Consider the following 27264-nt stretch of genomic DNA (forward strand, 5'->3'; position numbering starts at 1 on the left):
AATTAAAAAAAAAACAGCATTATTTCATGCTTAAAAAGCCTTCCCTTGTTGTTTGTTGTTGTTTGAACACTGTTACAAGTTATTTGCTGTTGCTACTGGGCTTTTTAAAGGACCAGTTCTCTGAAAATATTGTTTATCCAAAATAGGTTCGGTCCTGACCATTTTGGATAATCGGAGTTGTACTGTACTTGCATAACTTTTTTTTCATTTGCAGGTTAAAGTAATATACGGCCCAACTTGGAATTTGGAGCATAAGTGTTAAATTTGTTTCAAAGTATTGTTAAGAACCCCACCCCCCCCCCCCCCCAGTCTTATCTTATTGATGGTACATTTGTAAATTCACTTTCCTCTGAAAAATCATTGGTACATTTAACAAAGAGCTTCTCTTTTTAGGCTTTGTCTGTATTCAGGCAGAAGAAACACCGATAAGTGGTCCGACTTGTCAAAATGCACTCTCTGGAAAGAACGTAGGCCTTCCTTGGTGTCACATTAGCTAACGGGTAAATTGGCAGTTCAATGAACCAGTTTAAAAGAATATTTTTGCCATTTATACTGGACCAATGTTAACCGGTTCTCTATGCCCTTTCACACTCACCACCTGGCATTCCAGAGCATAGTGGTGCCTATCCTCAAGCGGTGACGTACTGCATACCTCCTGTCCCTTTCACACTGGGCTAACTCAAAATGAATCAGCAATGATACACCCTCCCTAGGTGGTTCATCCCAGGAGTGATCTGATACCTGTGTGCTGGTTTGAGAGCGTTCATACTGGGACGTTAGCGGTAGATTGGCAGTTTATTGTTATGTTAAAGTGGGACTAATGATCAAGTCTACTGGGATCTCTCGTATAGCAGGTTACATGCTGGTAGTAATTGGGCTGGGTTTTTTTTGACAGATCTGGTTAAAGTCACCAACTATGATTTATAGTGCATTGGAGTGCGCTGCCTCTTGTTCACTGAACACATTGCTCAGCTCTACAAGTGCCTGTTGTAATTTGCATCAGGAGAGATATTAACTCTGGTGAGAATCACTTCCAGCTACTCCTGTTGCCTTCTACCTTGTCCCATCGGGAAAGAGGTACAGGGGTATCAGAGCCAAAACCACCTGACTGAGAACAGCTTCTTCCTATGGTCAGTGAGACTGCTGAGCTACTGATGAACTGCTCATACAAGCCCTCTGTGACTGTATGATTTATTTAACAATCATATTTATTTTAATATTTGTATAGTGTACTGTGCAGGTCTGAATGTGTGTTTGCAGTGTTTTGCACCAAGGACTGGAGAATACTTTTTTCAGGTTGTACTTCTATGGTAGATAGAAGAGTCTGCATTTAATCGAGATTTGCTCTAAGGCAGTGGAGGAGGAGGTTGACATAATTCTAATGTCCATATACCAACTAGTACTAACTAAAAAGCACACAATGCCCCCTCTCTTTTTGCCAGAATCAATTTTATTCCCCTGCTATCACTACCACGTTCTCCTCACTTCCTTCTAACCAGGGTGGCCATTTCCAAATTGAACACATACATACAGGCATCAATGGGCTGCTGAAGATTAGTCCCAGTTTTACAGAACTATGCATCTGTGCTAAATGTTCCAGAATCCCCTGTCTGCAAGCCCACCGTGTACATGTTAACCAGCCACAGTCGACTAACCCACCATGCATTTGCCATCTGGTCCATCTTGCATGCGCTAGTTGGCATGTGCGCAAGAGGAAACATGACCGCGCACAGCTTAAGGACCTCAAGATGCCTCATTTAACAGATAAGCTCCCCCTCCCTTCCATTCCTCCAGTTTCTGCCCCTTAATTTGTTCTCTATTTGTGGGTATAGGCCCTACACCTACAAATAGAGGACAAATTAACGTCTGGCTCGAGGTGGTGCTGGACGGAGGACAGAGTTCTAATAACTGGCCTAAAACCAGTTGTCTGGCCACCCTACCTCCAACTACCTCCTCTGACTCTCCTGCCACACTAATTCTCGGCAGATTTGAGACTAGTTTGTAGAAATTTTTCTTTTGTCTAAAAATAAATGAATATTGGACATTTCTGAACTAAGTTTCAGAAAATCTCGTGGTATGGGGTATTTCTTGCACTGAAACCCTGTCCACATTGCACTAGATTGTAAGACAACATACATAACAGAAAATGATTTTGTTGCAATTAACCTAATTCCTTTTTTCCGTTGATGGCCTTTTAGTCTCTTTGCTGAGCATGAATATTAACCATGTTAAATTGAAAGCCATAATTTGATATTTTCCCCCCCCCCCTTTTTCATAAAGAGCATGCCTGCTTATGGTATTCCAAGCTGTACTTATTATGCCCATTGTTCCTGAATTTGTGTGAAATTCACTAACATTGGCAAGATTTTCAGGAGCTTGGAAATAGCAATATGCATTCAAACTCTTGACCAGGAATGCTTCTTTTTCAGAACAGTATTGGGAGAAATATTTTTTGATTGAAAAGTTGTATACCTTGAATAATTTTGCTCTTTTTTTTCCCCTCTTTTATTGCCCCAGAATACTAATAGCTGTCATGTAATTATAAAATGCTTTCTCCTGTGTCACCATCTGGAAAAAAAAAAGTGCTTTCTTTAACCTTGAACATCTTGTTCATTTGTGTGAAGATGCTTTTTTTTTCATTTGGTAAATCATAATGATCTGAGATAGCATTTGGAAAATGGAGAGGTTTGTTTGATGTCATTTCAGCCTGCACCACCAAACCAAAAGTTAATCACCAATCTGTCAGGATATTCTTTCCATTTGAAGTCAAAATTTCTAAAATTAGTAGACCTACTTCCAAATTTTTTGTAATGTCCATCTCTTGATTCATAATCACAAATTGTGGGTCTTCTATTTCAGCAGATTGGCTGGGAGTTTAATGTAATTGCTGCCATTTTTTAGCGCACATTCTGAAAGAATCGTTTGGGGTTGGGCTGTGAAGGAAGCTCTAATTTGTGCAGATGTGGATGATGTGGGTGCTAGCACTCTATCTATCCTATTCTTGCTTAATAGTTTGGTTTTCTTCCTCCAACATATATCAGTAGCCTTTTGTGCAAGCAGTGAAAGAACACTCAAGTACACCTCAGTTTTTTAAACTTTGTAATTAATTTGATCACACAGGTGGTGAGCTGTTGGCAACTTGAGGGCAAAGGACTCACACCAGGCTGCTGGAGACTGGCTCATGAAAACTAGGTATTAGAACCGGTATTTGAGAGGTTACTAAGGACAAGTAGATTTCCTTAAGTATCCTGTGCGCTGAAGGCTTCCTCATCTCTTCGGAGGTTTAGATCTAGGAGGGAGTTGCAAATGGTTTGAACTAAACTAGAGACTAGAGCAGCTCTGGAGGCTCTGGGAGGATTCTCTTTTGCTTCTCTTTCTCTGACTATAAGGGGTCTATAACTAATGGAGAATGTTTGTCTTATGGCAGACTAAAGGCAATTTTGTGTAATAAAGTACATTTCCCCATATTCAAAAAAGCTTGGAACCAGACGTTTTTCGGTTAACTGGATTTTTCAGATAACTGAATAATGGCTTAAAGCAACCCAATAGGATCAGCAGAATACTTGTATCATTTAACGGAAGTAAATGGAAGATCAGCCATCGCCTATCCCCGACACCTCCCCACCACCGCTGCCGCTCCTGCCCGGGAGCCTGAGGTCTCTGTTCCAGTCTGGGAAGCTTCCCTCCTTGATGATGCCAGGACAGCTGTAATGGAATATTTGGGAGATAAATTGGTAAAATTAGAGTAGGTTACATACATACACATACTTTAAAACAGATCTTATATGAAATATTGAAGAATTCATATTCAGTAACTTTACAGAAACTCTGGAGAATGCTGTGCACATTTCACAAGTAGGTGCCAATTGAAATTATGTCATTAAAGCAACAAGCAGGAAACACTCTAGCTGTTAAAAGCTCTTTGCAAGGGTTTTGACAGAGTGCACAGAAAGGTCACTCCTGGGTTTTTGCTTACCGAAAGACAACAGCTTGACCAAGAAGTCTAACTCCTATTATTTGCTGGAGAAGGTCAGGGGTTTTGCAAGTGAGAGAGTCACATGGGCTTTCTGGCAGTTTGGGGGGAAGGGAGGGAGGGAGGGAGGGAGAGAGAGAGAGAGAGAGAGAGAGAGAGAGAGAGAGAAGGAGAGAAGCAGACAGCTGAAACAAGCAGGAGAAGCTGGTTGGAACTGAAACAAACTCCAGAGCGGCGGATAGCTGGAAGTCCTATCTGTCTGATGTTTTTCTTGGAATAAGAGGAACAGAAGAAACTCTATGGTGGCCTGAAAGAAAGAGGTTATCATCTGGAGAACCCTGATGGGGCAAGTTTCATCAGCAAGACATTTAGGTGAGCACCAAAGCCTGGTGAACTTTATGCATGTTAAATTCTGGGCACAGTATAAGAATTGCCTGCAACCAGAGAACTCGCAAGAATGAGAAGTGAGATTGAACTGTGAACCAAATAACTTTTCTTACATTTACACACACATCACATACACGGGCGCTTAGAATTAGAAGGGGGTTAAGTTGGGTTTAGTTAAGTTAATAGAGATAAGTTAAAATTTGATTCTATTTTCATGTTTAAAGATAATTAAAAACAACTTTTCTTTAAATAACTACTTGTTTTTGTGAATTTCTATTGCTGCTGGGTTTTGGGGTCCTTTGGGGCTCGTAACACAGTAGAGAACCAAATACAATGGAGGGTAAAGAAGAAATGGAAAGAGTGAGGGGAAGGAGTTACCTGAAATGAGGACAATCTCCCCATGCGCTGCCTGGCCCGTCGACTTCCTTCAGTCGCTCACTGATCGTTCTAGATTCCAGCTTGCTTCTCTGAGCGTCTGTCTTCCAAGTTGGTTCTGAGCTCTGTTGTTACTAAACTGGTGCTAAGAGCGTGTCCGATTCCCATATAAGTACGTCGGGTGAAAAAGTTTTTTCAACTTGTGACATCATGTCGCCGTCAAAAAAAAGTTTGCATAATTGAGCTTTTTGGTTAACTGAATTTTGGATATGGGAAAATGTACTTTATTACATTTCTGTCTTATTACATTACATAAATAATACCTGATCTGTATCAGTTGCCACTTTTCAAGCAGGTAAGAAATGGGATTGCTTGGTATGGTCAGATGTCTGAACTTCTCTCTGTTGTGCTGTGACTAATTGTCTACAAATGGAAACATTATTCCTAATCTGAATGAGTATTAGATTGTAAATAGTTCCTTCCATGATTAGTGTAGTAGATATTCTATATTTTTAGTTCAGTAGCCTTTCTTGAGAGGGGTAGAAGAAATATTACCTTGACGTCTGATCTTGATATCATCGAAAATCCTTTCTTTCAATTTGGTCACTGAATTTTCACCTTGCTGGAATGTGTGTGATACTTTATGAAGTACTCTTTATTTAATTGAGATGAAAAAGTGTATTTGATTGTAAGGAATCAATAAAACACTGTACAAACTTTGCAGCTTTTTGGAAAAAGTTTGTAAAGTCATTATTGCTTGATCATTGCTACTTTTGCATATTGCATAATTTAGGTAATTTTCAATTGATTAATCCTCATTTTGTTCCCATCGGTTCCCTGTAATTTTTTGGTGAAAGATTTTCTTGTTGACATTCATCAACATATCCATTTTTTTTGTCGTGGAGAGGGTAGTTTAGTTCTTAATTGTATGAAACTGGATACAGTACAACTCTGATTATCTGAAATGGTTGCGACTGGGCCTATTTCAGATAAACTTTTTTTTTTCCGGAGAATTGGTCATTTTTAAAAAAGCAACCCAGTAGTAACAGCCAATCACTTGTAACGGTGTTTAAGTAGCCACAGGGTAAGGCTTTTAAAGCATTAAAATAATGTTTAATTCACAAAAGAAAAAAAATCTTGGCCACTGACACCTCCCCACAGAGGGCCCCACTTGTGCCCGGAGCCAGACGTCCCAGTCAGTTAGGCTCCAAAAACATTTTGGATAAATGAGGATTTTTGATTTGTTTTGGATATCCTTCTATGAGGATATCCTCCTCTATGAATTCAGTAGCTAGAATTACAACTTGTAATCAATTCTGAAAATAGCAAGTTAGAAACCCACTGATTCTCACAGCAACCTGGATTTTACCTCTTCCCAACATGTCCCTTATAAGGACACCATATCTTTCTCATAATTTCTCCATGTCTCCTGTTTTCATGACATCTGAAATGCCCTTTTTGCTTAATGTGATTAATGTGATTCCCCCTTGTTTTATTGGTCCTTTTTTCACTGGCATCCCAGTTAATTGGCTGTTCAGTATCCTGGTTAAAGAAGCTGTTTTTGCTGTTCCCACGGGGCCACTTTTAACCAGGACACTTCCTGTTTTCACATTGACTACAAGTCATCCCTGGGGATAGGGGAGTCTGCCTTCAGCCAGAAACGTCGTTGTCTTTTTCATACTGGGTTAATCAGCCCGCAGGTGTCAGCTGATGCCAGGGATGTGAGTAGGGGTTGAGGCCGTCCATCCTTGGCGTGATTTTGCATAATTTGACACTGGCATGCCATTTGATTTGCTTTCCCACTGGACCCTTAACCAGTAAATTGGCTGTCAATTCCTGGGACAAGGTGTCAGTGGAAAAAGGGGCTTTAGATAGACTCTGGACCCATATTTTCTCTATAGGCCAAACAAGGTCTCTGGTCCTCCCATTCCACCGGGTCCTCGCTTTCCACCCCACCGACCTCCACATCCAACACATCCATCAACATTTTCGCTATCAGCCACATCTTTCCCTCTCTACCATAACTTACTTTTGCAGGATTGTCTATCTATCCAAGACTCCCTAGTCTGCTATTCCCTCCACATTCAACCCTCCACATTCAACCTTCCACCCTCTGAGACACTTTCTGCAGTTACAGCAGAAAGTGCAAAACCTGTCCTTGCATCTCTTTTTGTACCTCTATCCAGGCCCACAAACAGATCTTCCAGGTGAGGCAGGGCTTTGCATCCACATAGTCTACCCTAATCCACTGCATTCAATCTACTCAGTGACCTCCTCTATCTTTGTGAGACAAAATGCAGATTGGATGACTGTGTGCTGAACACTACACTAAAGTTGACTAAAGTAGGTTGGTAGCTTCCTGCAGCCAACCATTTGAACTCTCCCACACATTTCTACAATTGCTTATCTGTTGTGAGCCTCATACATTGGGATGAGGCAGATGTAAACTTGAGGAAGATCATTTCATTTATTTTCTCATGGACAGCTTCAAACTGAACACATGAATATTGATTTTTCTAATTTTTGGGTTCCCCCATTCCCATCTGGTCCTGCTGTTTCCATCTCCTCTTTACCTACTCTTGTACTCATTTTATCCCCTTTTTAATTTTTCTTGCTCGCCTTCCAAATGGTCTCTCCCTCTGCCTGTCTGTCCACCTCTTGCATCTTCTGTCCTATCCCAATTTATTTCTCTAATACCATCTCTTCTTGTCTTGATAAAGGGTCCAAACTTGACCATTTCTACCCACGGATCCTGTCTAATCTACTGAGCTCCTTCAACATTAATTTCATGTTGCTTATGCAAATTCCACCTGATTCAGTCCCAGTATTGTAACCCTCACCTGCTTTAAAAAAAATTATCTTCAATTTTTCTTTTGGCTCTTTATCTTCTGTGGGCCTAACCTATCTATCACTGACTTCCTTACAGGAAGGGATCATGATTTCCATAATTGTTTTCAAAATTCCAATGATCTATATCCACAACATTTCAGCCACTTTAACATTTTCTACCTGTTTCAGAATCCTAGCTTAATGTGTCTTTCTACATTCATTGCCTTCTGCAGCCAATCCCTGCGCCCTTAAAATAACGTGCTGGAGTTTTTATGTTTATGATGGGTGTACCCATTAATTTGAACAATTTCAAATCTGACAAGTGGGAGGGAAGAAAATCCCAAATTAACTTCTTTTATAGCTGAATATTTCAGTGCATCATACATTTTCAGTTTTAATCTTGTAAAATTAGTCTGGATTTTAAATTGTTTGGATTTCAAAATAATTTCGTATTACTGGGTAAAAACTTTTTGACTTCCGGCTGGCTACTGCACAGGTTAGCAGCAGTAGTTAGGTGCTCCTGTTTTTTTAAATATTTCTTCCATTCATTAATTTCTAACATTTTAATCAATGCTTTTTACTTTGTCCCCTTGTTGCTTATCATTGCTCATGATTTTAAAATGACTACAAGAAGAACTAAACCAGGAAAAAATGGCAAAAAGGAGGAAGAACCAGCTACTCTGACTATGATCATTTCTAATCTTTTACACAAGCATACACGGGAGATAACTGAAACACATAAAAGAAAGTTGACGCGAAGTCATCTCTACACCTGAAAACGTTTTGGAGTCATTATCAGAAATTGATGTACGTCACGGATATGTGGAGCGAGACTTGGAAACAGTAAATGATCATGTGGACAAATTAGAGGTACTTTGCATCCTTAAATTTACTTTACAAGTTATTGACTTGGAGAGCAGAGGCAGAAGATAGAAAGTACAAATTTTGGGCTTGGCTGAAAATACTGAAACTGGACAACTGACCAACTTATTTTCAGAGATGCTTTTGGAAGTTTTTGGAAAGGAGTTCTTCTAAGCCTCAGCTAGACTGAGCTCATTGCTCTTTGATTCCCAAGACAGCTCTGGGACACTGCCCATGTTCAGTTATTCTGTGGTTTCATCGCTACCAAGTAAAAGATCTCGTAATTTGTAAAGACCATCGGAAAGGAACTCTTCAATATCATGACCAGCAGATCAGATTTGTGGACTATCTTTGTCCTGAAGTCTGCGTATAGAATATAAAATAAGTCATGGCTAAACTACACAATAAAGGTTTTAAGCCTGCATTGTTATACCCAACATGCTTCCGAATCACATCCTTCGATGGTCACAAGAATCTTTTAAATTTGGTAGAAGAATCACAAAGATTCTTGAAAGATTTGCCTTCAACATCAATTCTTGCATGAACTGTTATTTGGTACATGAAGCTTTTTTTTTTGATTGGGTGAAGTTTGGCTACTCTCTCCCTTTTATTAATTGGAAAGATAATGTACTCATTTGGCTTATAGTTATATATCTTTCTATTAATTTTACTACACTTTAATTACTTTTTCTTGGATGAAAGGACTAAGTTGAATACATTCTTTTGATCTCAATAATAATCTGTATTTGCTACCATAGTCACTTATTAATAGCCCATAAAATGTTGTACATTCTTATGTATTCAGATTATTAGATGACTGAAAAATAACCCTAATGGTTATAATAATATATGTATATTGTCCAAGTTATATGGAGAAACTTTGAAGTTTGCCATGTATGTGTTTTGGCTATTCTACTGAGCATACAAATCTAAATGGGAAATTGGCAGAGATTTATACATTTATTGCTCTTTTAGTATTGTCTCAAATATTTCCAAGCAATGTATCCAAAAAAGTGTGTCATAGTGCATTTTTACACAAAAACTTCAGACTTATTCCAATTTTTTTTTAGCATACTTCCATCCAGTGTGTCCCAATGTGGTCATTAACACAGGGGCACTTTTATACAATCTTTCTATGTTGCAAATTTTTTTGGAGGGGGAAACATCGTAGGCCTGCTTCTTATTGGGTGGCTATGGTTAATTTACATTGCAGCTGCTCCTGAAAATATATCAGGGTACGTGGAAAAATTACGGGATGGAATTTGCATAAAAAATTCTGTCCTGAAAATTTTCCTGAATTTTTTTTTGCTGTTCAGTGGGTGTGTAAAAGTGCCTAATGTGTTTAGCAAACATTTTATTCTAAAGCCGATCCTGGTAAAGGGTAAATGAATACAACATTCATGCACATGCATTAGTGACCTAAGTGTGAATCAATGTAAATTCTTTGCTTTCACTTTGGTTATAGCTTTAAATACAAGTCTATATTGTTTGGAAACATTAATTTTTTTTTGGGTAAAAAAAAAAGAGCTCTAATTAGAATTTACAGCAGAAGAATTTGGGGGTTAAAATGTCTCTTTTTTTTTAACCTCATTGCTATTCAAAACAGCAACCTTCTGATTTTGGTTGTTTGGGAAGGAGGGTGGTATTTTAGTTTAAGGTGTCTGGTTTACAAGGTTGTTAGGGCTTTAAGTTCTGTGCAAGCTGTTTTACTGCACGGCTTCAAGGAGGCCTCCTGGAGTTTAGTGATAAATCGTGTCTGTTTTTTCCTCATAACATTAATTAAAAACCATACATAATCTTATCAAAGTTCTTTCTTGGAATGTGAAAGGTTTAAACAACCCAATGAAGTAAAGGAAAGTCTTTGCACATGTTAAACCATTGAGATCTGAGTTTGTTTTCTTAGAAGAAACCCATATTTGTGCCTTATGTCAAAATGGAAAGGGCAACTCTTTCATTCCCCCTTCAATGCTAAAGCCGGGGAGGGGGGGGGGTCCTATTTTAATTAACCAAAACATCCTTTTTGAGCACCATAATGTTGTTAGATAATGGTTGATACATTATTGTTACATGCAAATGATATAATAGTAGTTTTCGATAATGTATACACCCCAAATGTTGATGTTGGGGAATTTTTTGAAAGATTTGTGCTGTGGGGAAGGGGAGTCTTTAATTGTTGGTTTGACTCTCCTTTGAATCATTCATCCTCTAAACTTGCTACTTTGAGCAAATCTGCTTCTGTAATTCATTTTTTTTAAATCAAATTTCAGTATCTCAGATGTGTGTTTTTTTTTAACCCCATTAGGACAGAGTATTCCTTTTACCTCCTGCTCATCATACTTACTTGCAGATTTAAAAAAAATAATTGATTTCATTGACCCAATCATGTGACTATCAGAGTTTCATGATTTTTGACCATGCTCTTGTTATTTTGTCTATGAATTTTCCAGATCTCCCTCTTACAAAGAGACAGTGGCATTTTAACTCTACTTTGAGCTGATGAATTTTTGAAATTTGTGAAATAGCAGATAACTTTTTTTCTTTAACACAATTCCTCTTCAACATTTTCTAGTTTGATTGAGACACTTTGAAAGCTTATCTTAAAGGGCAAATTATTTCTTATACTGCTAATATAAAGAAGAAAATTAATAAAGATTAGATTTAGTTAATTAGATTAAACATATGCACAAATTAAAAATCTGGAATTATATGAAAGGAAAGTTGAACTCAGAACTAAATTTGATCCTCTTTCAACCTACTCCATTGAACATCAAATTTTAAAGAACAAAAGTTAGTTTTATATTCATGATGAAAAATCTGGCAAACTCTTGGCCAATCCTTTGAAGGGAATTGCTGCTGAAAGTCAAGTTACTAAGATCTGGATGACCATTCTAAAATAAATGATACATTCAGGGGATTCTTGGCTTTATACCTCTGAGCCTGTCGATGATGACAGTTTAATGATTTTTTTTTTTGGACTGCTAAAACATTCTCACACTTTCTCTGATTAATCGTTTGAGGGTAGAAGTGCCAATTTCACAAGATGAAATCATTTTTGCTATCTCTTCATTACAGTAAGGTAAAACTAGGTTGGTATCCTGTAGAGTTTTTCCAATCCCTTTCTAAATTGCTTATACCGCAATTATGTTCTGTATTAACTGATTCATTTAAACAGGGTCATCTTCCATTATCTTTTAATGAAGCTTATGTATCCCTCATAGCAAAAAAGGGAAAAGATCCAGCTGAATATTCCTTCTACAGGCCAATTTCTTTATTGAATGTTGATATGAAGACCTTGGCTAAAGTTTTGGCTCGTAGGCTGGAGAACATTTTATCATCAATTATTTCTGAAGATCAGACTGGTTTTATTAAAAGGCCTGATTCTTATTTTAATATACCTTGTTTATTGAATATTTTGGACTCACCTCTTATTGTAATCCTGTAATGTGTTCCCTTGTTGGATGCAGAAAAAGCACTTGACCAGGTGGAGTGGGTTTATCTGTTTACGATCTTTGAAAAATATAATTTTGGACCGTTTTATTACATGGATTGAATTCATGTCCTACTACTTCAATTCTTACTATCTTGTAACAATCAAAACCTTTCATTCTCCAACAGGGTACCAGTCAAGGCTGTCCTTTAAGTCAATTACTTTTTGATTTGGCCTTAGAGCCTCTAGCAATTGCATTTCGCGAGTGCAGAGATGTTTCAGGGATCAATACAAAGGGAACTGAACATAAAATTTTCCTTTATGCAGATGACCATTTGCTTTTCATATCAAACGATACTATTTTACCTTCCATACTATTCTTTCTTTCTCGATTTCGTCAGTTTTCAGGGTACAAGTTCAATCTGCATGAGTGAATTTTCCCTTTAAATTCTCCTGTACTAACGTATTCTAATTTTCCTTTTAAGTTTGTTAAAGTTTACAAATTTACTTATAGTGGCATTATAATTACAATAAACCATAGGCATCTTTTTAGGGAAAGTTTCTCTACTTAAGCACATGAAACTCTCTTTAACAAAATGGTTTCCTTTATCTACCTCTTTGATTGGTTGCATTAATTCTATTAAATTGAACGTTCTACCTAAATTTTTGTATCTTTTTCAGTCTATACCAATTTTTATTCCTAAATAATTTTTTGATTCACTCGATTCACTTATATAGTCTTGCATTTGGCAAGGAATGTGCCCCCTGTTTAAATGAAGCTCCTCTTCAAAGACTAAAAGGAAAGGTGGTTTGGTGCTTCCTAATTTCAGATTTTATTATTAGGTGGTCAATATATGTGACCTTATGTTCTTGTTATAATTTTATAATCGAGTTGACCATCCTGGTTGGGTAGAAATGGAATTAAGTTCCACCCAAAATGTTTCTATCTCGGCATTTCTTGGTTCCTCTCATTCTTTTATTTCATATCAACTAACTGACAATCCAGTTAAAGACAGTTTGAGAATATGGGTGCAGTTCAGAAGGTATTTTGGATTTCAGGGCTTTTCTCGGATAAGCCCTATTTTGTCCTATCACTTTTCTTAAGTTGCAGGATTCTCCTTTTAATGATTGGGAAAGATCGGGTATGAAATGTTTTAAAGACCTTTTTATTGATAACAGTTTTGCATCTTTTTAACAATTGGTTGGAAAATTAAGTTGACCAAATGCTCTTTTTTCAGATATTTAAAAATAAGGCATTTTATTCAATCTCAGATCCCTGCTTTTCCAAGAGCTCCTGAGGTGAATGTTCTTGATACATTTTTTTTGGATTACAACCTTCCGGTAAGGGTTAATATCTGTTATTTATGACAAATTGAATGGACTAAGACACACCCCTTTAAGAATGCCTAGGAGCAGGATTTGAACCTTTTGCTGGCCCATGAGGTTTGGGGTTCTATTTTCAAACTGATTAACACTACATACTTGCCACAGACTGCTGCAATTCAAAGTAATACATAGGGCCCACATGTCTAAACTCAAATGATCTTGATTTTACTCAGATATAAATCCATGTTGTAATAGGTGATGCCTTTTTTCAATCCATATATTCTGGATGTGCCCAGTTTGGAAAAATATTGGAGAGAAGTTTTTCAAACATCAGTGATTCTCAATTTAAAATTAGAACCATATCTCTTAGTTGCACTGTTTGGAATTCTTGAAGAAGACGATGTTCTCCTAACTCCAATTAAATGTTGCATTTTGTCTTTTATTTTGTTGCTGGCCAGACATACTATTTTGATTAAGTGGAAAGATAATACCTCACTTACTCATGCACAGTGGCTTCGGGACGAAATGTCCTATTTAAATTTGGAAAAAATTCGATACGCAATTAATGATATAAACATTAGATTTCAAATGTTATGGGGCCCGTTCATGAACTATTACCATAACCTCTAGGTTCATTGTTAATATAGAACTTTGGCACTGTTGTCCCACTTCAGAGTGAGCTACTTTGTTTTATCAGTATTAACTTTCAACCTTGTTTAGGGTCAGGGGCTTGAAAGTTTTAAAATTAATCTGTCCGTTCTTCATTATTAATGTCATGCTTTGGGAATTCATATGTATAATTATTCTTGCAGTGCTTCTCTTTTTTCTGTGGCACATTCCATAATTGTACTGTACAAACATTATTATTGAAAATCAATAAACATATTTCAAAAAGGAAACTTTTGTTTTACTGTTCTGGATTTGATAAGTTAGTGCTTCAAGGTGAGACCTCAGCAGTGAGTTACCCGAAGAACCTCCTGAGATGTAGAAAGTGATGGTGATCAACCTTTCCTCTTGAGCCTGCGTGTGTGCAGGTGACAGCTGAGAACTAGAGCCAGCTTGATTTGGCCCATTTGGTCTCACAAATCATTTAATGAAATTATGCTTTGCATCACATCTAAAGTCTTTTTCCAAATTAGAATTAATTATATCAAAGTACTCCTGGATCTGGTCATCTTGCTAAATTGCAGCCTTAGCTCTTTTTGTGAGTTGAAACAGGAAAGCCTGCAAGCACAGTATGGTAATAAAAACACAATGCTGGAGTAACTCAGCAGGTCACACAGTGTACTTAATATATCATAACCAATGTTTCAAGTCTTAGCCCATCATTATTTTGCCATACCTTGAAGCGATCAGGCCTGAAATATTGATTATGTACCTTTGTTATATAAAGTCAGGTCACTTGTCTGAGTGCTACTGGTACCATGTAACCCAGTACCACTTGTTGCATGGTCAGGTGGTTGGTGACTAAACTGGCTTCCCTACCAGGCTTGCCTGGTGTGGAGGGTCAACGGTTATCTAGCAAACACGTACTGTGAAAGCACAGAAAGAGCATCCCTTGCATCGAAGCTTGGTCTGGCCATTCACTGCCACAGAACTTTCCCCAGCTGTCTTAGACCTCACCATGCTACTGGATCTGGGAGGGGATGTCAAGAGGGTGGGTCTGGACCTGTGCAACCCTTACTCACCTAAAATCCATTCATGTAATGCTGTTCCTTTCTGAGGAGTGGGGTACTGTCGAGTGCACATATCAAACCCCACAAGCTGACTGAAAGGAACCATCACCATCCTCTGGGATGGAGAGCCAGAAGATATAAAGTACACTGTTTGACTTGTTGAGTTTCTCCAGCATTGTTTTCATTGTTTGTGAGTTACCTACTTTTAATTGGGATTCGTATGATCGGGTTCCTGTTTCTAAAAAGAAAGAAAATGTATAATTATGCTCTCTACAGAGCCCAATATTTAAAAATAGGGGCATACCCAATTAAAAAAATAATTCCATTATCTTCAATTATAATGTGTTCATTGTATTTGAAAGCAAGGATAACTTGAATATATTTAAGGTTCACCAATTGTTTCTGTTGAAAGTTGTAAGTGGTAATAAATCTCTAACTTAAATGTCTATTCGAGTTCTGAATATGCCGCAATGTTAAAATGGCCATTGCTTTTCTCTGCGATGTTTTGTGGCTGCGGTTTGCTTCACTGTCAACTGCAAAATCTTGGTCATTTATAAACTGCACATTGATGCCGAACTCCCTGAAAATCTTGATTGTCCCCCATCAGCTTTACAAAACATGAAATTTAAAAATATAATTCTTAATTGCCATGTACATGGAATTGTTGGGATGCAGAACCTTTGCTGCTCACAACTGACAGCGCTTTTTTAATTAAAACACAAAATTATACTGAAATGAACAGCAGGAACTTCCTTACAGACTGCAATGGTGTCACACATGAATAGACTATGTATTTCCTGCAACTGAATCAACTTTAATGATTTCCTTTCTGGATCTGAGAGATCAGTTTAAGAATATATAAAATGGGAGCAGAAGCGAGCCATATTGAGAGAATCATAAAAATGTACAGCACAGGAAAAGGTCCTTTTGGCATACCATGATACCTATCTACCTACATTAATCCCTTTTGTCTGCATTAGTACATCGTAGCAACAGGTCTATGACAGATGTCATTTCACTGGGTTACACAAAGGCCTGGAACACTTGGACAGCAAAGATGTATACATCAGGATGCTTTTTATTGATTACAGTTCGGCATTTAATACCATCGACCCATCAAAACTGATCAGCAAACTCCAAGACCTAGGACTCAACACCCCACTCTGTATATGAATCCTGGATTTCCTCACCTCCAGAACAGAATCAGTGAGGATTGGCAAGAAAGTCTCTTCCATAATCTCCATCAGTACCAGAGTACCACAGGGCTGTGTTCTTAACACCTCTATTCACTATACACCTATGACTGGCTCGGAGCGACAACACCATCTACAAATTTGCCAACAATACCATGGAAGTGGGTTGTATAAAGAAAGGTGATGAGTCAACATATATTAGAGGGAGATTGAAAACTTGGTTGAATGGTGCACCAACAACAACCTTGCACTCAATGTCACTAAAGCTAATGAGCTGATTGTTGATTTCAGGAAATGAAAGTTAGAGGTATACAATAAAGTGATCATTGGGGGATCAGAGGTGGACAGGGTGAGCAAATTTACATTCTTGGGAGTTACTATCTTGGAGGATCTTTCCTGGACCTAACACGCTAATGGCATCATGAAGAAAGCAGGTGTACTCAAGAATTAGTGGAGGTTTGGTATGACATTGGAAATCCTGGAAAATTTCTATAGATGTGTGGTGGAAAGTGTGCTGACCAGCTGCATCACGGTTTGGTATGGGGACACCAATACCCCTGAGCATAAAGCCCTGCAAAAAATAGTGGACACAGCCCAGGAAATCACAGGCAAAACCCTCCCCATGAACGAGAATAGGGAACTTTGCTGTTGGAAAGCAGCAGCAATCAAGGATCCATCCACATCATTCAGTACACACTCTGTTCTCATTGCTACCATCTAAAACCTGCACTGCCAGGTTCAGGAACCGTTGCTACCCCTCCCCCAATCATTCCTCAACAACAAACTCGATCAGGGACTCATTTAAAGACTCTTATTTTTGCACTTAATTGATTTTTTTTCCTCTCTGTTCCACAGTTTGTTTAAATTTTTTCATTTGTTTACATCTGTAGGTTGTAATTCTGCCTCACCCTTAAGAAAAAGAATCTTAGGGTTGGATGTGATATGGATGAATTGTGACAATAAATCTGAAATCTGTATTAGGCCCACGTCCTTCAGCTTTTACTATTCAAGTAGCTATCCAAATGTTGTAATTGTATATTTTAAAAAAAAATTAGACATGCAGCACAGTAACAGGCCATTTTGGCCAAAGTTGTCACAGAACAGCTGGCAGGGCTGCCAGAGTTGTCAGCGCGTGGCCAGCGAGGCAGTCACAGGGCAAGTGGTGGGTCTGTCAAAACTCTTGCCTATTCTGGTAAGTGAAACTTTATATAGGCTGTGTATTTATCATATAATTCCTGCTTTTTCTATATGTTAGTGTTATTTTAGGTTTTATATGCGGTTTGGTTTGATGGGTTAATTTTTTGGCTCTTTGAATACTCAAATATTTTTCCCATAGAAATCAATGGTAATCGCTTTATCATTTTACGGCATGTAATCTTATGAAAGGTTCCGTAGGTACCCTCTAGTTTCATAAAGTGGGGTACACTTTTATTCCAAATGTAATCTAACTAGTATTTTGTACAGCTGCAACATCATGTCTTGACTATTGTACTGAATTCCTTGGGTAATGAAGGCAAACATACGAAATGCCCTGTCTACTACCTATGTACCACTTTCAAGTATCTCTGTATATCAATTCAATCAAAGATCCCTGCTGTTTACTTCATATTTTACATTTCAAATTTGAATTTTCCAAGTGCATTGCCTAACTTGTCTGGATTAAATTCTACCTGCCATCACTCGACCAACTTTTCAATTGATCTATAACCTGCTGTGTATTGTTAGACAACCTTCTTTGATATATAGTATTCCACCATTTTCATGTTGGCAAACATATTGTTCTTGAGAATGCCTTGCCATTCTCTAAGATGATACTTGATTAGAGCCTCAACAACACTTCCCTTTTTTTTTTGATGAATTTCATTCCAGACCAGTGGTTTTCAATCTTTTTCTTTCCACTCACATACCATTTTAAGTATTCCCTATGCCATAGGTGCTCTGTGATTAGTAAAGGATTGTTTATGGTGGTACGTGGGTGGAAAGAACAGTTTGAAAACCACCGTTTTAATCATACTTAATTGACTCGTTATGTGCATGGTTTCATAACTCCAAAGGAAATGGGGCAATTACAATTTTTCTCAAGCAAATATTTCAGTTACAATTGGGTTGAAAGCAGTGATTCTCAATCTTCCCTTCCCAATCACATACCAGCTTAAGCAATCCCTTACTAATCGCAGAGCACTGATGACATAGGGATTACTTAAAGTGATATGTGAGTGGAAAGAAAAAGGTTGAGAACCATTGTGGTAGATTTTCCCACTGGGAAAATATCCTTTCAGCAACTACTGTGTCACACCTATTTGATTTTGAGTCAATCCGATCAACCTTCGCTCTTCTGAAAGCATAAACCAGTTGCTTGATCTTTACTCAAAAGACCATCTTTCCTCCCAAGAAATTATCCTATTACTCCACTATCTTTCCCTCGACAGCAGTTCTTCCAGTAGGAAAGTGATGAAAAGCAGATTAGCTGTTTGATCTCAACTTTTTTTTGGTACTCTCTGAAACAATTTACTAATTCTTTCCATAAATGGCCAAAGAGAAATCTGGAAAGGAAGGGATGGGTGCTTCAGAATGTGCTGATGGCCATCAGACAGCTTAATACAATAGATGTGCTGCAGAAGTTCATTGGGAACACATTCTAAGGTGTAAGAGTTCAGATTGAAAGTGGCAATCTTTTCTCAGTCTCCATTTTGTTTAACCTTTCTGACTCATTTGTGAAATTAATTGTTCTCTGTTTTTCAGTAACTGCATCAGCTTTGATATCATTCTTCCAGAGCAGATGGTCATTGCCATTTTTGCCAACAGCAAAAATGCAAATGTACAAAAATCCATAAAAACTAATGGAATGTTGGGAATGCATTTAAAATGCCAAAAGTCTCATCTCTAATATACTCCTATTATTTTGACAAGGTTCTCCAATAATTTCTTTGCAGAGGTAATCAGAATCAGCATTTATTGTCACAAAATTCATTATTTTGTAGTAACATCACAGTACAAACACTTATATAAACCATCTTACAAAATAAATAAAAACAGTGCAAGAACTAAAAAAAATTGAGATAGTGCAATGGTTCATTGTTCTTTCAGGAGTCTGCTGGCAGAAGGGTAGAAGCTGTCCTTGTGCTGCTGAGTGCTCGTCTTCAGGCTCCTATCCCTTTTTCCCAATGATAGCAGAGTGAAGAGGGCATGGCCTGGGTGGCAGGGCTCATTGAGGATGGAGGCTGTTTTCTTAAGACACCACCTCTTGTAGATGTCCTTGATGGAATGGAGACTGGTGCCTGTGATGTAGCAGGCAGAATAATAACCCTCTGGAGTTTTTTTTTGTCCTGAGTATTGGCACCTCCATACTAGACAGTGAAGCAACCATCCAGAATCTTCTCTTGCTGTGGAAGTTTTTGAGAGTCTTCAGTGACATACCAAATCTCCTCAAACTCTTCACAAAGTAGAGCTTCTGGCGAGCCTTCTTCATGATTATATCCACATAGAGACCTTTGATGTATTTTAAACCACTTTAGTAATGCTCCTATCTAGCCATACAAGATGGGAACTGGTCCTATTGTCCACTTACCTTGATAATTTTTTTAATACCCTTCATATAAATATTTTCTCAATTTGGCTTGTCTTGGCTACATGATGAGAGCATTATTTTTGTTGTAAAATCACATTAATATTTTGGGTGTACTGTCAATCAATCCCTACCAGGTTTCTGATATTTATTACTTCATCTAGATTCCACACAACATTTCTGAACTAAGATCCTCCCTCACTATGCATTTTTCCCCCATTGTTGGGGTTTCCCTTGCCTGCCGTTTCTAAATATCAGGTATCTTTGGAATATTTAATTCCTAGTCTTGGTTATGATTCTGGTGCGTCTATGTCGTGGTGACATCAAACCTATTCCTTCATTTGTGCCATTGAATTGTTGTAGTTCTTTGCAATCCGATAAACTATTCCTGAATTTTAACTTTTTACTGCTTTCTCTTGATATGAATTTACTAGCTACCCCTTTAATCCTTTCCTGTCTTTCTCAGTATTATACAGCTTGTTAAAATATTGCATGGCCTTGATATTTCCGTTATATTTGTTTCCCCGTCCCAAACACACTTCCTTACACACCACCTCTACCCTGACCTTTTGTTTAAAGCCAAAATGATGTCCTCTTCTACTTCCCACGTCACTTGTCTCCATTTTTGTTTTTGTGGAATAGCTTGTTTTCCAGTATTGTACCAGTCTCTTGTTAAATCACTTTCTCTGAGAAGAAAATACCAGCTTTGGTGGTCTATCTTTATAACCATAAACCTTGTAGAATCCTTGTTGTAAATTTGTGTCCCTTTACATCCTTTGCTCTCTAATTTCTCATTTTTTCTTAGACATTCTTACCCCAATTATTGTCAAATGCACCATTAGTGCATCCTCTTGCATTTTTTTAACGTTTCAATGTGAAGAATTTCATATCTCTGTTCATTTAATGTGGAATATTATTTGCTTTATTGCCCGCTTTATTGATCTATTCCTCTAAATAAGAACAGCATACAACTTTTCAGGTTGTGGTGGTGCAGATTAAAAATCTAAGTACTTTTGAGGAATTGAGCCTAAGTGAGTGATTCAGAGTACAATTTGGAAGACTGCAGCAACATATTGATTTTTGTCATAGATTCAGTGTCAGAATGCCAGCTTTCTGCATCTGACCTGCACAGTCGGTTCTTTACTGCACTCCTTTTGCACTCATGACTATGTGCCTGCTCTAACTTAATTGACAACCATTGAGAGCATCTACAGGGAACGCTGCCTTCGGAGAGCAGCAGCAATGATCAAGGATCCACATCACCCAGCGCAAGCTCTGTTGCCGCTGCTACCATCAGAAAAGAGGTATAGGTGCCAGAAGACTCACACTACCAGGTTCAGGAACAGTTGCTTCCCCTCCGCCATTAGATTCCTCAACAACAAACTCAATCAGGGATTGGCTTAAACCATCTTACGACATTACCATAAAAATCAAATAATAAGAACAATAACAGTGTTTGAAAAGTAAAACAGTGCCTTTGGTCATTGACTTCAGAAATTAGGGTGCACATGGTAGTATTTCAAGTTTTTAGGTTAACAACGTCAGCAGTCTGTCATGGTGTGACCACATTAGTGTGTGAGTTAAAAAACTCACCAATACCTCTACTTTCTCAAAACCCAAAAGGAATTCAGTATATCCCCAATGTCTCTAAGCAATTTTTACAAATGACCATAGAAAGTATTCCTGAACTGCTTAGTTCAGGAACTGCTCTGCTTAAGACATTGGAAATAGTGAGTGCAGCTCAAGCTATTACTGCAAACCAATCTCTGACTTCTCTGGCTACTTTGGGAAAGTAACCAAATTTTAAAAAGAATCAGTCCACCCTGGTCACATTCCCTTCTCTCCTTTAAGTCTTTAAGGTCAGGCAGAAGGTAGACAAAATTGAAAAAGTGTATGACCATATTCAATGAAGTTTCATCCTTACTATTAATCAAACCCTTGAATGTCAAGTTTATTGTCATCTGATTGCACGTACAACCCAGTGAAACTGCATTCTCTGGTCCTCTGCAGACATCCAACCAGATGCATACACGCATACAGACAAACTGTGCATATGCAAGACAAGTATTCACATATCTAAATAAATGTTGTTTCATAAATATTAGAGTCTCAGATTGTTAGTGTGAGCTGTTCCTTTGGTAGTTGAGCATTATCACTGCCCACGGGAATAAGCTGACAGCCTGGTGAAGCTGGCTCTGATGCTCCTTTATCTCTTTCCCGACAGGAGCAGCTGAAAGATACCCTGTGTGGGGTGGAAGGGCACCTCAATAATTTTGCCCTCCTATTCAAGACAGTGGGGGGAGGGAGACTCCAGTGATCCTCTCTGCCACACTCGTGGTCCTGTGGATTGACCCTGATCTATTTCTTTGCAGCAACTGTACCACACTAATGCTGCTGGCCTGGATGCACTCGATAGAGCTCTTGTGGAAGATTGACATGGTGGCTGGTAGCCTTGCCCACTTCAGTCTTCACAAGAAGTAATTTGCACCTTCCTGACAAGTGAGGAGATGTTGTGCATCCACAATCGGTCACAGGAACTTGGTGCTCTCCACTCTTTCCACTACAGAGTTGATTATGTGTTGTGGAGGATGCTCGTTGCTGGTCCTCCTGAGGTACAAGATCATTTCCTTTGTCTTGTCCACATTGAGACTCTGGTTATTATACTCTCACCATATCACTAGATTTTCCACCTCTTGTCTGTAATGCAACTCATCATTGTTGCCGATTTATTGTGTCTTCTGCAAACTTGATGACACAGTTGGAGCTGGATCTGACAATGCATTCGGGGGTTACTTTCATAAACAGGATCAGCAGAACACAACCCTGAGGTGTGCCAGTGCTCAGTGTGATGGTGCTCACCGATATGCTCCCGATCCAGGCAGACTTTGGTCTTTCTATCAGGAAGTCCAGAATCCAATTACAGAGAAGAGTGTTGAGTCCCAGCAAGGACAGCTTCTTCACCAGCCTCTGGAGAATGATTGTATTAAATGTCAAACTAAAGTCAATGATCAGCAGCCTGGTGTATGAGGGGCAGCATAATTCTCCAGGTGGGTGAAGGCAAAGTGAAGGGACAAGGGACTATTTGTGGAATGGTTTCTTCTATAGGTGAATTGAAATGGGACTATCATCTCTGGTAGGTGTGCTTTGATGTGTTCCTTCACTAGCTGCTTGAAGCATTTCATGATGGTGGAGATCAGTGACACAGGGAGGTAGAGATTGAGGCCTGTTATTATCACCCTTTTGGGACTGGGATGATGGTGGCTGTCTTGAACTCTGCAGGGATGATGGACCGCTGTATTGAGGTATGAAAGACCTCCAACAATTGGTTTGTGCAGTCTTTCAGTACACGACCATGTTTGTTGTCTGGTCCCACCGCCTTGTGTGGGTTCTCTTCCCCTCAGCCACAGCGATACAAGTTGTGCTTGCATTGTTTTAACTGAACTTTTTTTTCCCCCTAACCTCCACTCTGCAGTTCTGGTTTAATTTTGTATTTGTGTATGTGTTTTCTTGTATGCATAGCACGCAGAGTAAAGTTTTCCCAATGTTTCTTGGTTCATGTTACGATAAATATCTTGGCAGTTGCACTGGGTATTGTGAGTGTTGAATCTGTGCCAGATAAGAACTGTGTGGGTTCAATGACTCCATTCATTTCAATGTCCAGTACTGGCCTTGTTCCAGGTTATTTAATATTTTTGAATTAATAACTTATTTAAATATATTTAATTATTTTCTATTTTTTTCTTTTAATAGTATGGTTAAAATTATTTTAGATTCTTTCATAGAATGTCACTGATATGACTTTAAAGTTCTGATTTTGCCAAGGGATAAAAGGTCAGCTAAGCCTTCCTTGCTCATTAAGATGATGCTTCAGAAATTTTGTGTGTAGGATGTGGACTTTGTCTCTTATAAAAGTCACTTCCAGCCAGTGACAACAACGTGACACCACTGGTGCTTCAGGTATATGGGGGTATTCTAGTAATGAGTATGAGCGACTCGTGCAATTATGCTAGACATAACTATGGAGGGGTAAAACACAAAGGTCTGCAGATTCCTTGATTGAAGTAAAAACACAATGCTGGAGAAACTCAGCAGGTCAAATGGCATACTTTATATAGAAAAAATAAGGATACTTAACCAATGTTTTGAGCCTGGGCCCTTCATCAAGGTTTGAGCAAAATGTAGGCAGGCACCTGAATAAAATGGTGAGGGAGAGGGGAGGGGCAGTAGTAGGTCCACAGTCCTACAGGCAAGAGATAATAGATGGACAAGGGAGGGCACCACAGCAAACAGGGAGAAGGGTAATTGCTCTCTTTTAACCTGTTACCTGTGCTCCTCCCGTGCACCTCACCCCCTCCCCATCATTTTATTAACACCTGCCCACACTTTGCCTATACCTTGATGAAGAGCTCAGGACTAAAACATAATAATGTTTCATTGAGCCCTTTTACACAGCGCTTTTTCCAATGGCATAAAATTACAAATTTGATGTTTTTGAGATGACTACAAATTTACCATATGGGTTCAAAAGGCCTCAAAAGTTAGCTTGTTGGCAGAAAGTGCAAAAGATTAAAAATGGGGGAATAATACATATATGGATAAACAATCTGGCAAGAGATAGAAAACAAGAATTCTGATGATTGGCTGTTTTGATTCACTGACAAGGGTTTAGTATTGAATCGCAATTTTTAAAAAATAAAATAGGAATGGCAATACACAAAACAAAGTCCAAACTTGCAAACAAATCTTTAAGTGAGAAGAACATGGAGAATAACTAACCCATTTCAATAGAAGAGGCAGGCCAGTGCAAGAGGGAACAATACAGCAAATGAAATTCAAAGCAGTAGAAATTTGGGGTTATATATTTCAGTGGAAGATTAAAGAGAGATCATATACTAACGGTTCAATTTTAAATGAGGATGGCAGCAGGTTGGGGAGAAGAATTTCAAAAAATAAATCATAAAACTTATGCACAACTCTAGGCCCACTACAGTTATAATAAAAACACAATTCTGGAGAAACTCAGCAGGTCAAACAGCGCACAAAATATAGCAAAGATAAAAGCCCCTTTTACACTGAAAAGCCACGTTATTGCCATATACATGACCTGTCACTGGAAGCTGACCTGCTTGTTCACACAGAACAGAAAAAACCTAGCTCAGCCAGCTTCCTGAAGCAAAAGAGACGGGACATGTAGCACAGCAGCGTCAGTGCCTAGTGTGACTTTGTGTTGTTTTAAGAAAAGATTCAGAAGGTCTGGACACAAGAGTTTGCAATCACACATAGCATTTATTAACACAACAATTGTAGAAGAGCATGGGAAAACGTTAACAGGAATGAAACACATGCACACAATTTATAAAGGAACATGGGAAAATGATAGGGAATAATACACATGCATACAATTTATAAGAGAGCATGGGAAAATGTTAGACAGTACAGTAACTGTGTACTGTTTAACATTTTTCCACGCTCATTTACAAAACTGTGTGCATGTATTTTATTCCTATTAACATTCTGGCATACTCTTCAACAAATTGTTGTGTATTAATAAAAGCTACATGTGATTGCAAATCCTGTGTCCAAACCCACTGACATTCACATGCTACGTGCCTAGTAGAGACCCCACTCTACTCGCTGTGCACCTTTGACTGTGAACCTTTCCTGGACCCAACATCATGACATCATCTTCCCTTGCCATTTCGACCCGGCAATATGGGTTGCCCATTTTAGACTGGTCCTGCATCAATATGCTCCACCGCTGATACTTCCTACTTTGACAGATTGAAGCTAGGTTAAGTCTAGACAATACCCCCCCCCCCCACCCCCATCCGCCTTTGATGCTTTCGCACAGCGCTTGAAAGGCGGATAATACCCAGCATTTAGATTAGATTAATTTAGACTTGGCCAAACACCTTGACTTTCTCATGGATTATTTTAAAAGCTTGTCACAGAACCAACATGGTCTATAAATTGTGATGTTCATTCATCCTTTCACAATCTTTTGGGAAAGGGTGCAAAACTTGGTATTACCCCAGGATTTGAAGGATGGAAGCATTTACAATTTCAAGCTATCCTTCAACATGGGATGCATTTCATCTAGGCCTGCTGATTTAATTATTTTGGAATCTGCATGATCAACTAATATATTTTTCCATTATCATACATAATCACCTTTACAGTACAACTCCGATTATCTGAAATCGGATTCTCCGAAATCCTCAATTATATGAATTTTTTAAAAAAGTTTGGATAAATGAGGATATCCCAGACAAATCAGAAAACCTCATTTATCCAAAATTTTTTTGGAGCTGAACTGACCAGAGACCTCGGGCTTCTGGTGGGCAGCGGGGATGAGCAGCAGACCTTGGGTTCCCAGGCAGCAGCAAGAACCTTGGGCTCCTGGCAGAACTGGGATTGGCAGTGGCCAGCAATTTTTTTGGTGAGAATTAAACACCATTTTAATGCTTTAAAAAATCTTCCCTTGCTGTTTGTTGTTTAAACATTGATACAAGTGATTTGTTGTTGCTACTGGGCTGTTATTTTTTTAAATGACCAGTTCATCGAAAAAACTGTTTATTTGAAATAGGCCCAGTCCCGACCATTTCAGATAATCGGGGATGTACTGTATTTAAATGCCGTTCAACCTTCCTTGTATCTTTAGCGACACAATCCTTCCTCCGGTAGAACCAGTGTTTTACTAATGCTTCTTGCATTGGCTATCCTGTTTCATTCTTTTAGAATGTCTTACAAGATGAAAAATCTTTTTTGTAACCACTCTGTCATGAGCCCTTTAAAAGCATGTAATTTCCTTTCAAGGATCTCTTGCTTTAAATTCCAGTGGATTCCACTCTAGTCGATCTAATTCAGTTCCCACATTATACTTAATTTATCAGATGGTTGCCTACACATTTGAACCTGTCTACATCACTTGTTCTCATTGGAACTTGCTTTCCAACTGGCAATTTATAACATGAATAGTCTCTCTTCATGAGAGCGTCATTGGGTGAAATATAATGCTGATGCAGTTAAAAAGATTGGAGATCTTGAGGAAATGTTTGAAGAAAAATTGTTTATGGAGATACCAAATGGCTTGGAGTAGAAGAGCTTTCAACCTATATAGTTAAAGATGATGGCTGTGACTACTTGGCACTTTTTCAACCATTAATTTAAAATAAATTAGACCATTTTGGCCCACGAGTTCGTGCCGCTCAATTTACACCCAATTAATCTAAACCCTTGTATGATTCTAATGGTAGGAAGAAGCAGGAACCCTCTGGGGAAAACCCATGCAGACACAAATTCCTTATAGTGCGGGATTCGCACCCTGGTCCCGATCATTGGTGTTGTAACACGCTACACTAACCACTGCACCAACCATGTTGCCCATTACTTGGAACAGATCTCATATCCTCATCATGAACCTGATGGGCAACATAAAATAACATTGACAGAGGTCTATGTGAAGAAATGCAACTTGAATGGAAGCGAAGAGTGGATGGAGGAATCCACAAATGATTTGAACAAAATAAATCAGAGGACTAAACTCCTAAACAACAAGATTAGACGACTTACCTGTTGAGCCTATGGTAGCACTCAAGTAGATCACAGCTAATCCTTACCTTGATGCCATTCAAAATATTCATGCTGAGATA

The 27264-nt window shown here is 38.5% G+C and overlaps 1 protein-coding gene across 1 annotated transcript in view; it reads left to right on the top strand.

Moving 5' to 3' along the window:
* Positions 1–27264, top strand: part of rybpb (RING1 and YY1 binding protein b) — a 136627-nt gene that overhangs the window by 54224 nt on the left and 55139 nt on the right.

Source organism: Narcine bancroftii, chromosome 5 (genome assembly GCF_036971445.1).
Source record: "Narcine bancroftii isolate sNarBan1 chromosome 5, sNarBan1.hap1, whole genome shotgun sequence".
NCBI classification, from domain to species: Eukaryota; Metazoa; Chordata; class Chondrichthyes; order Torpediniformes; family Narcinidae; genus Narcine; species Narcine bancroftii.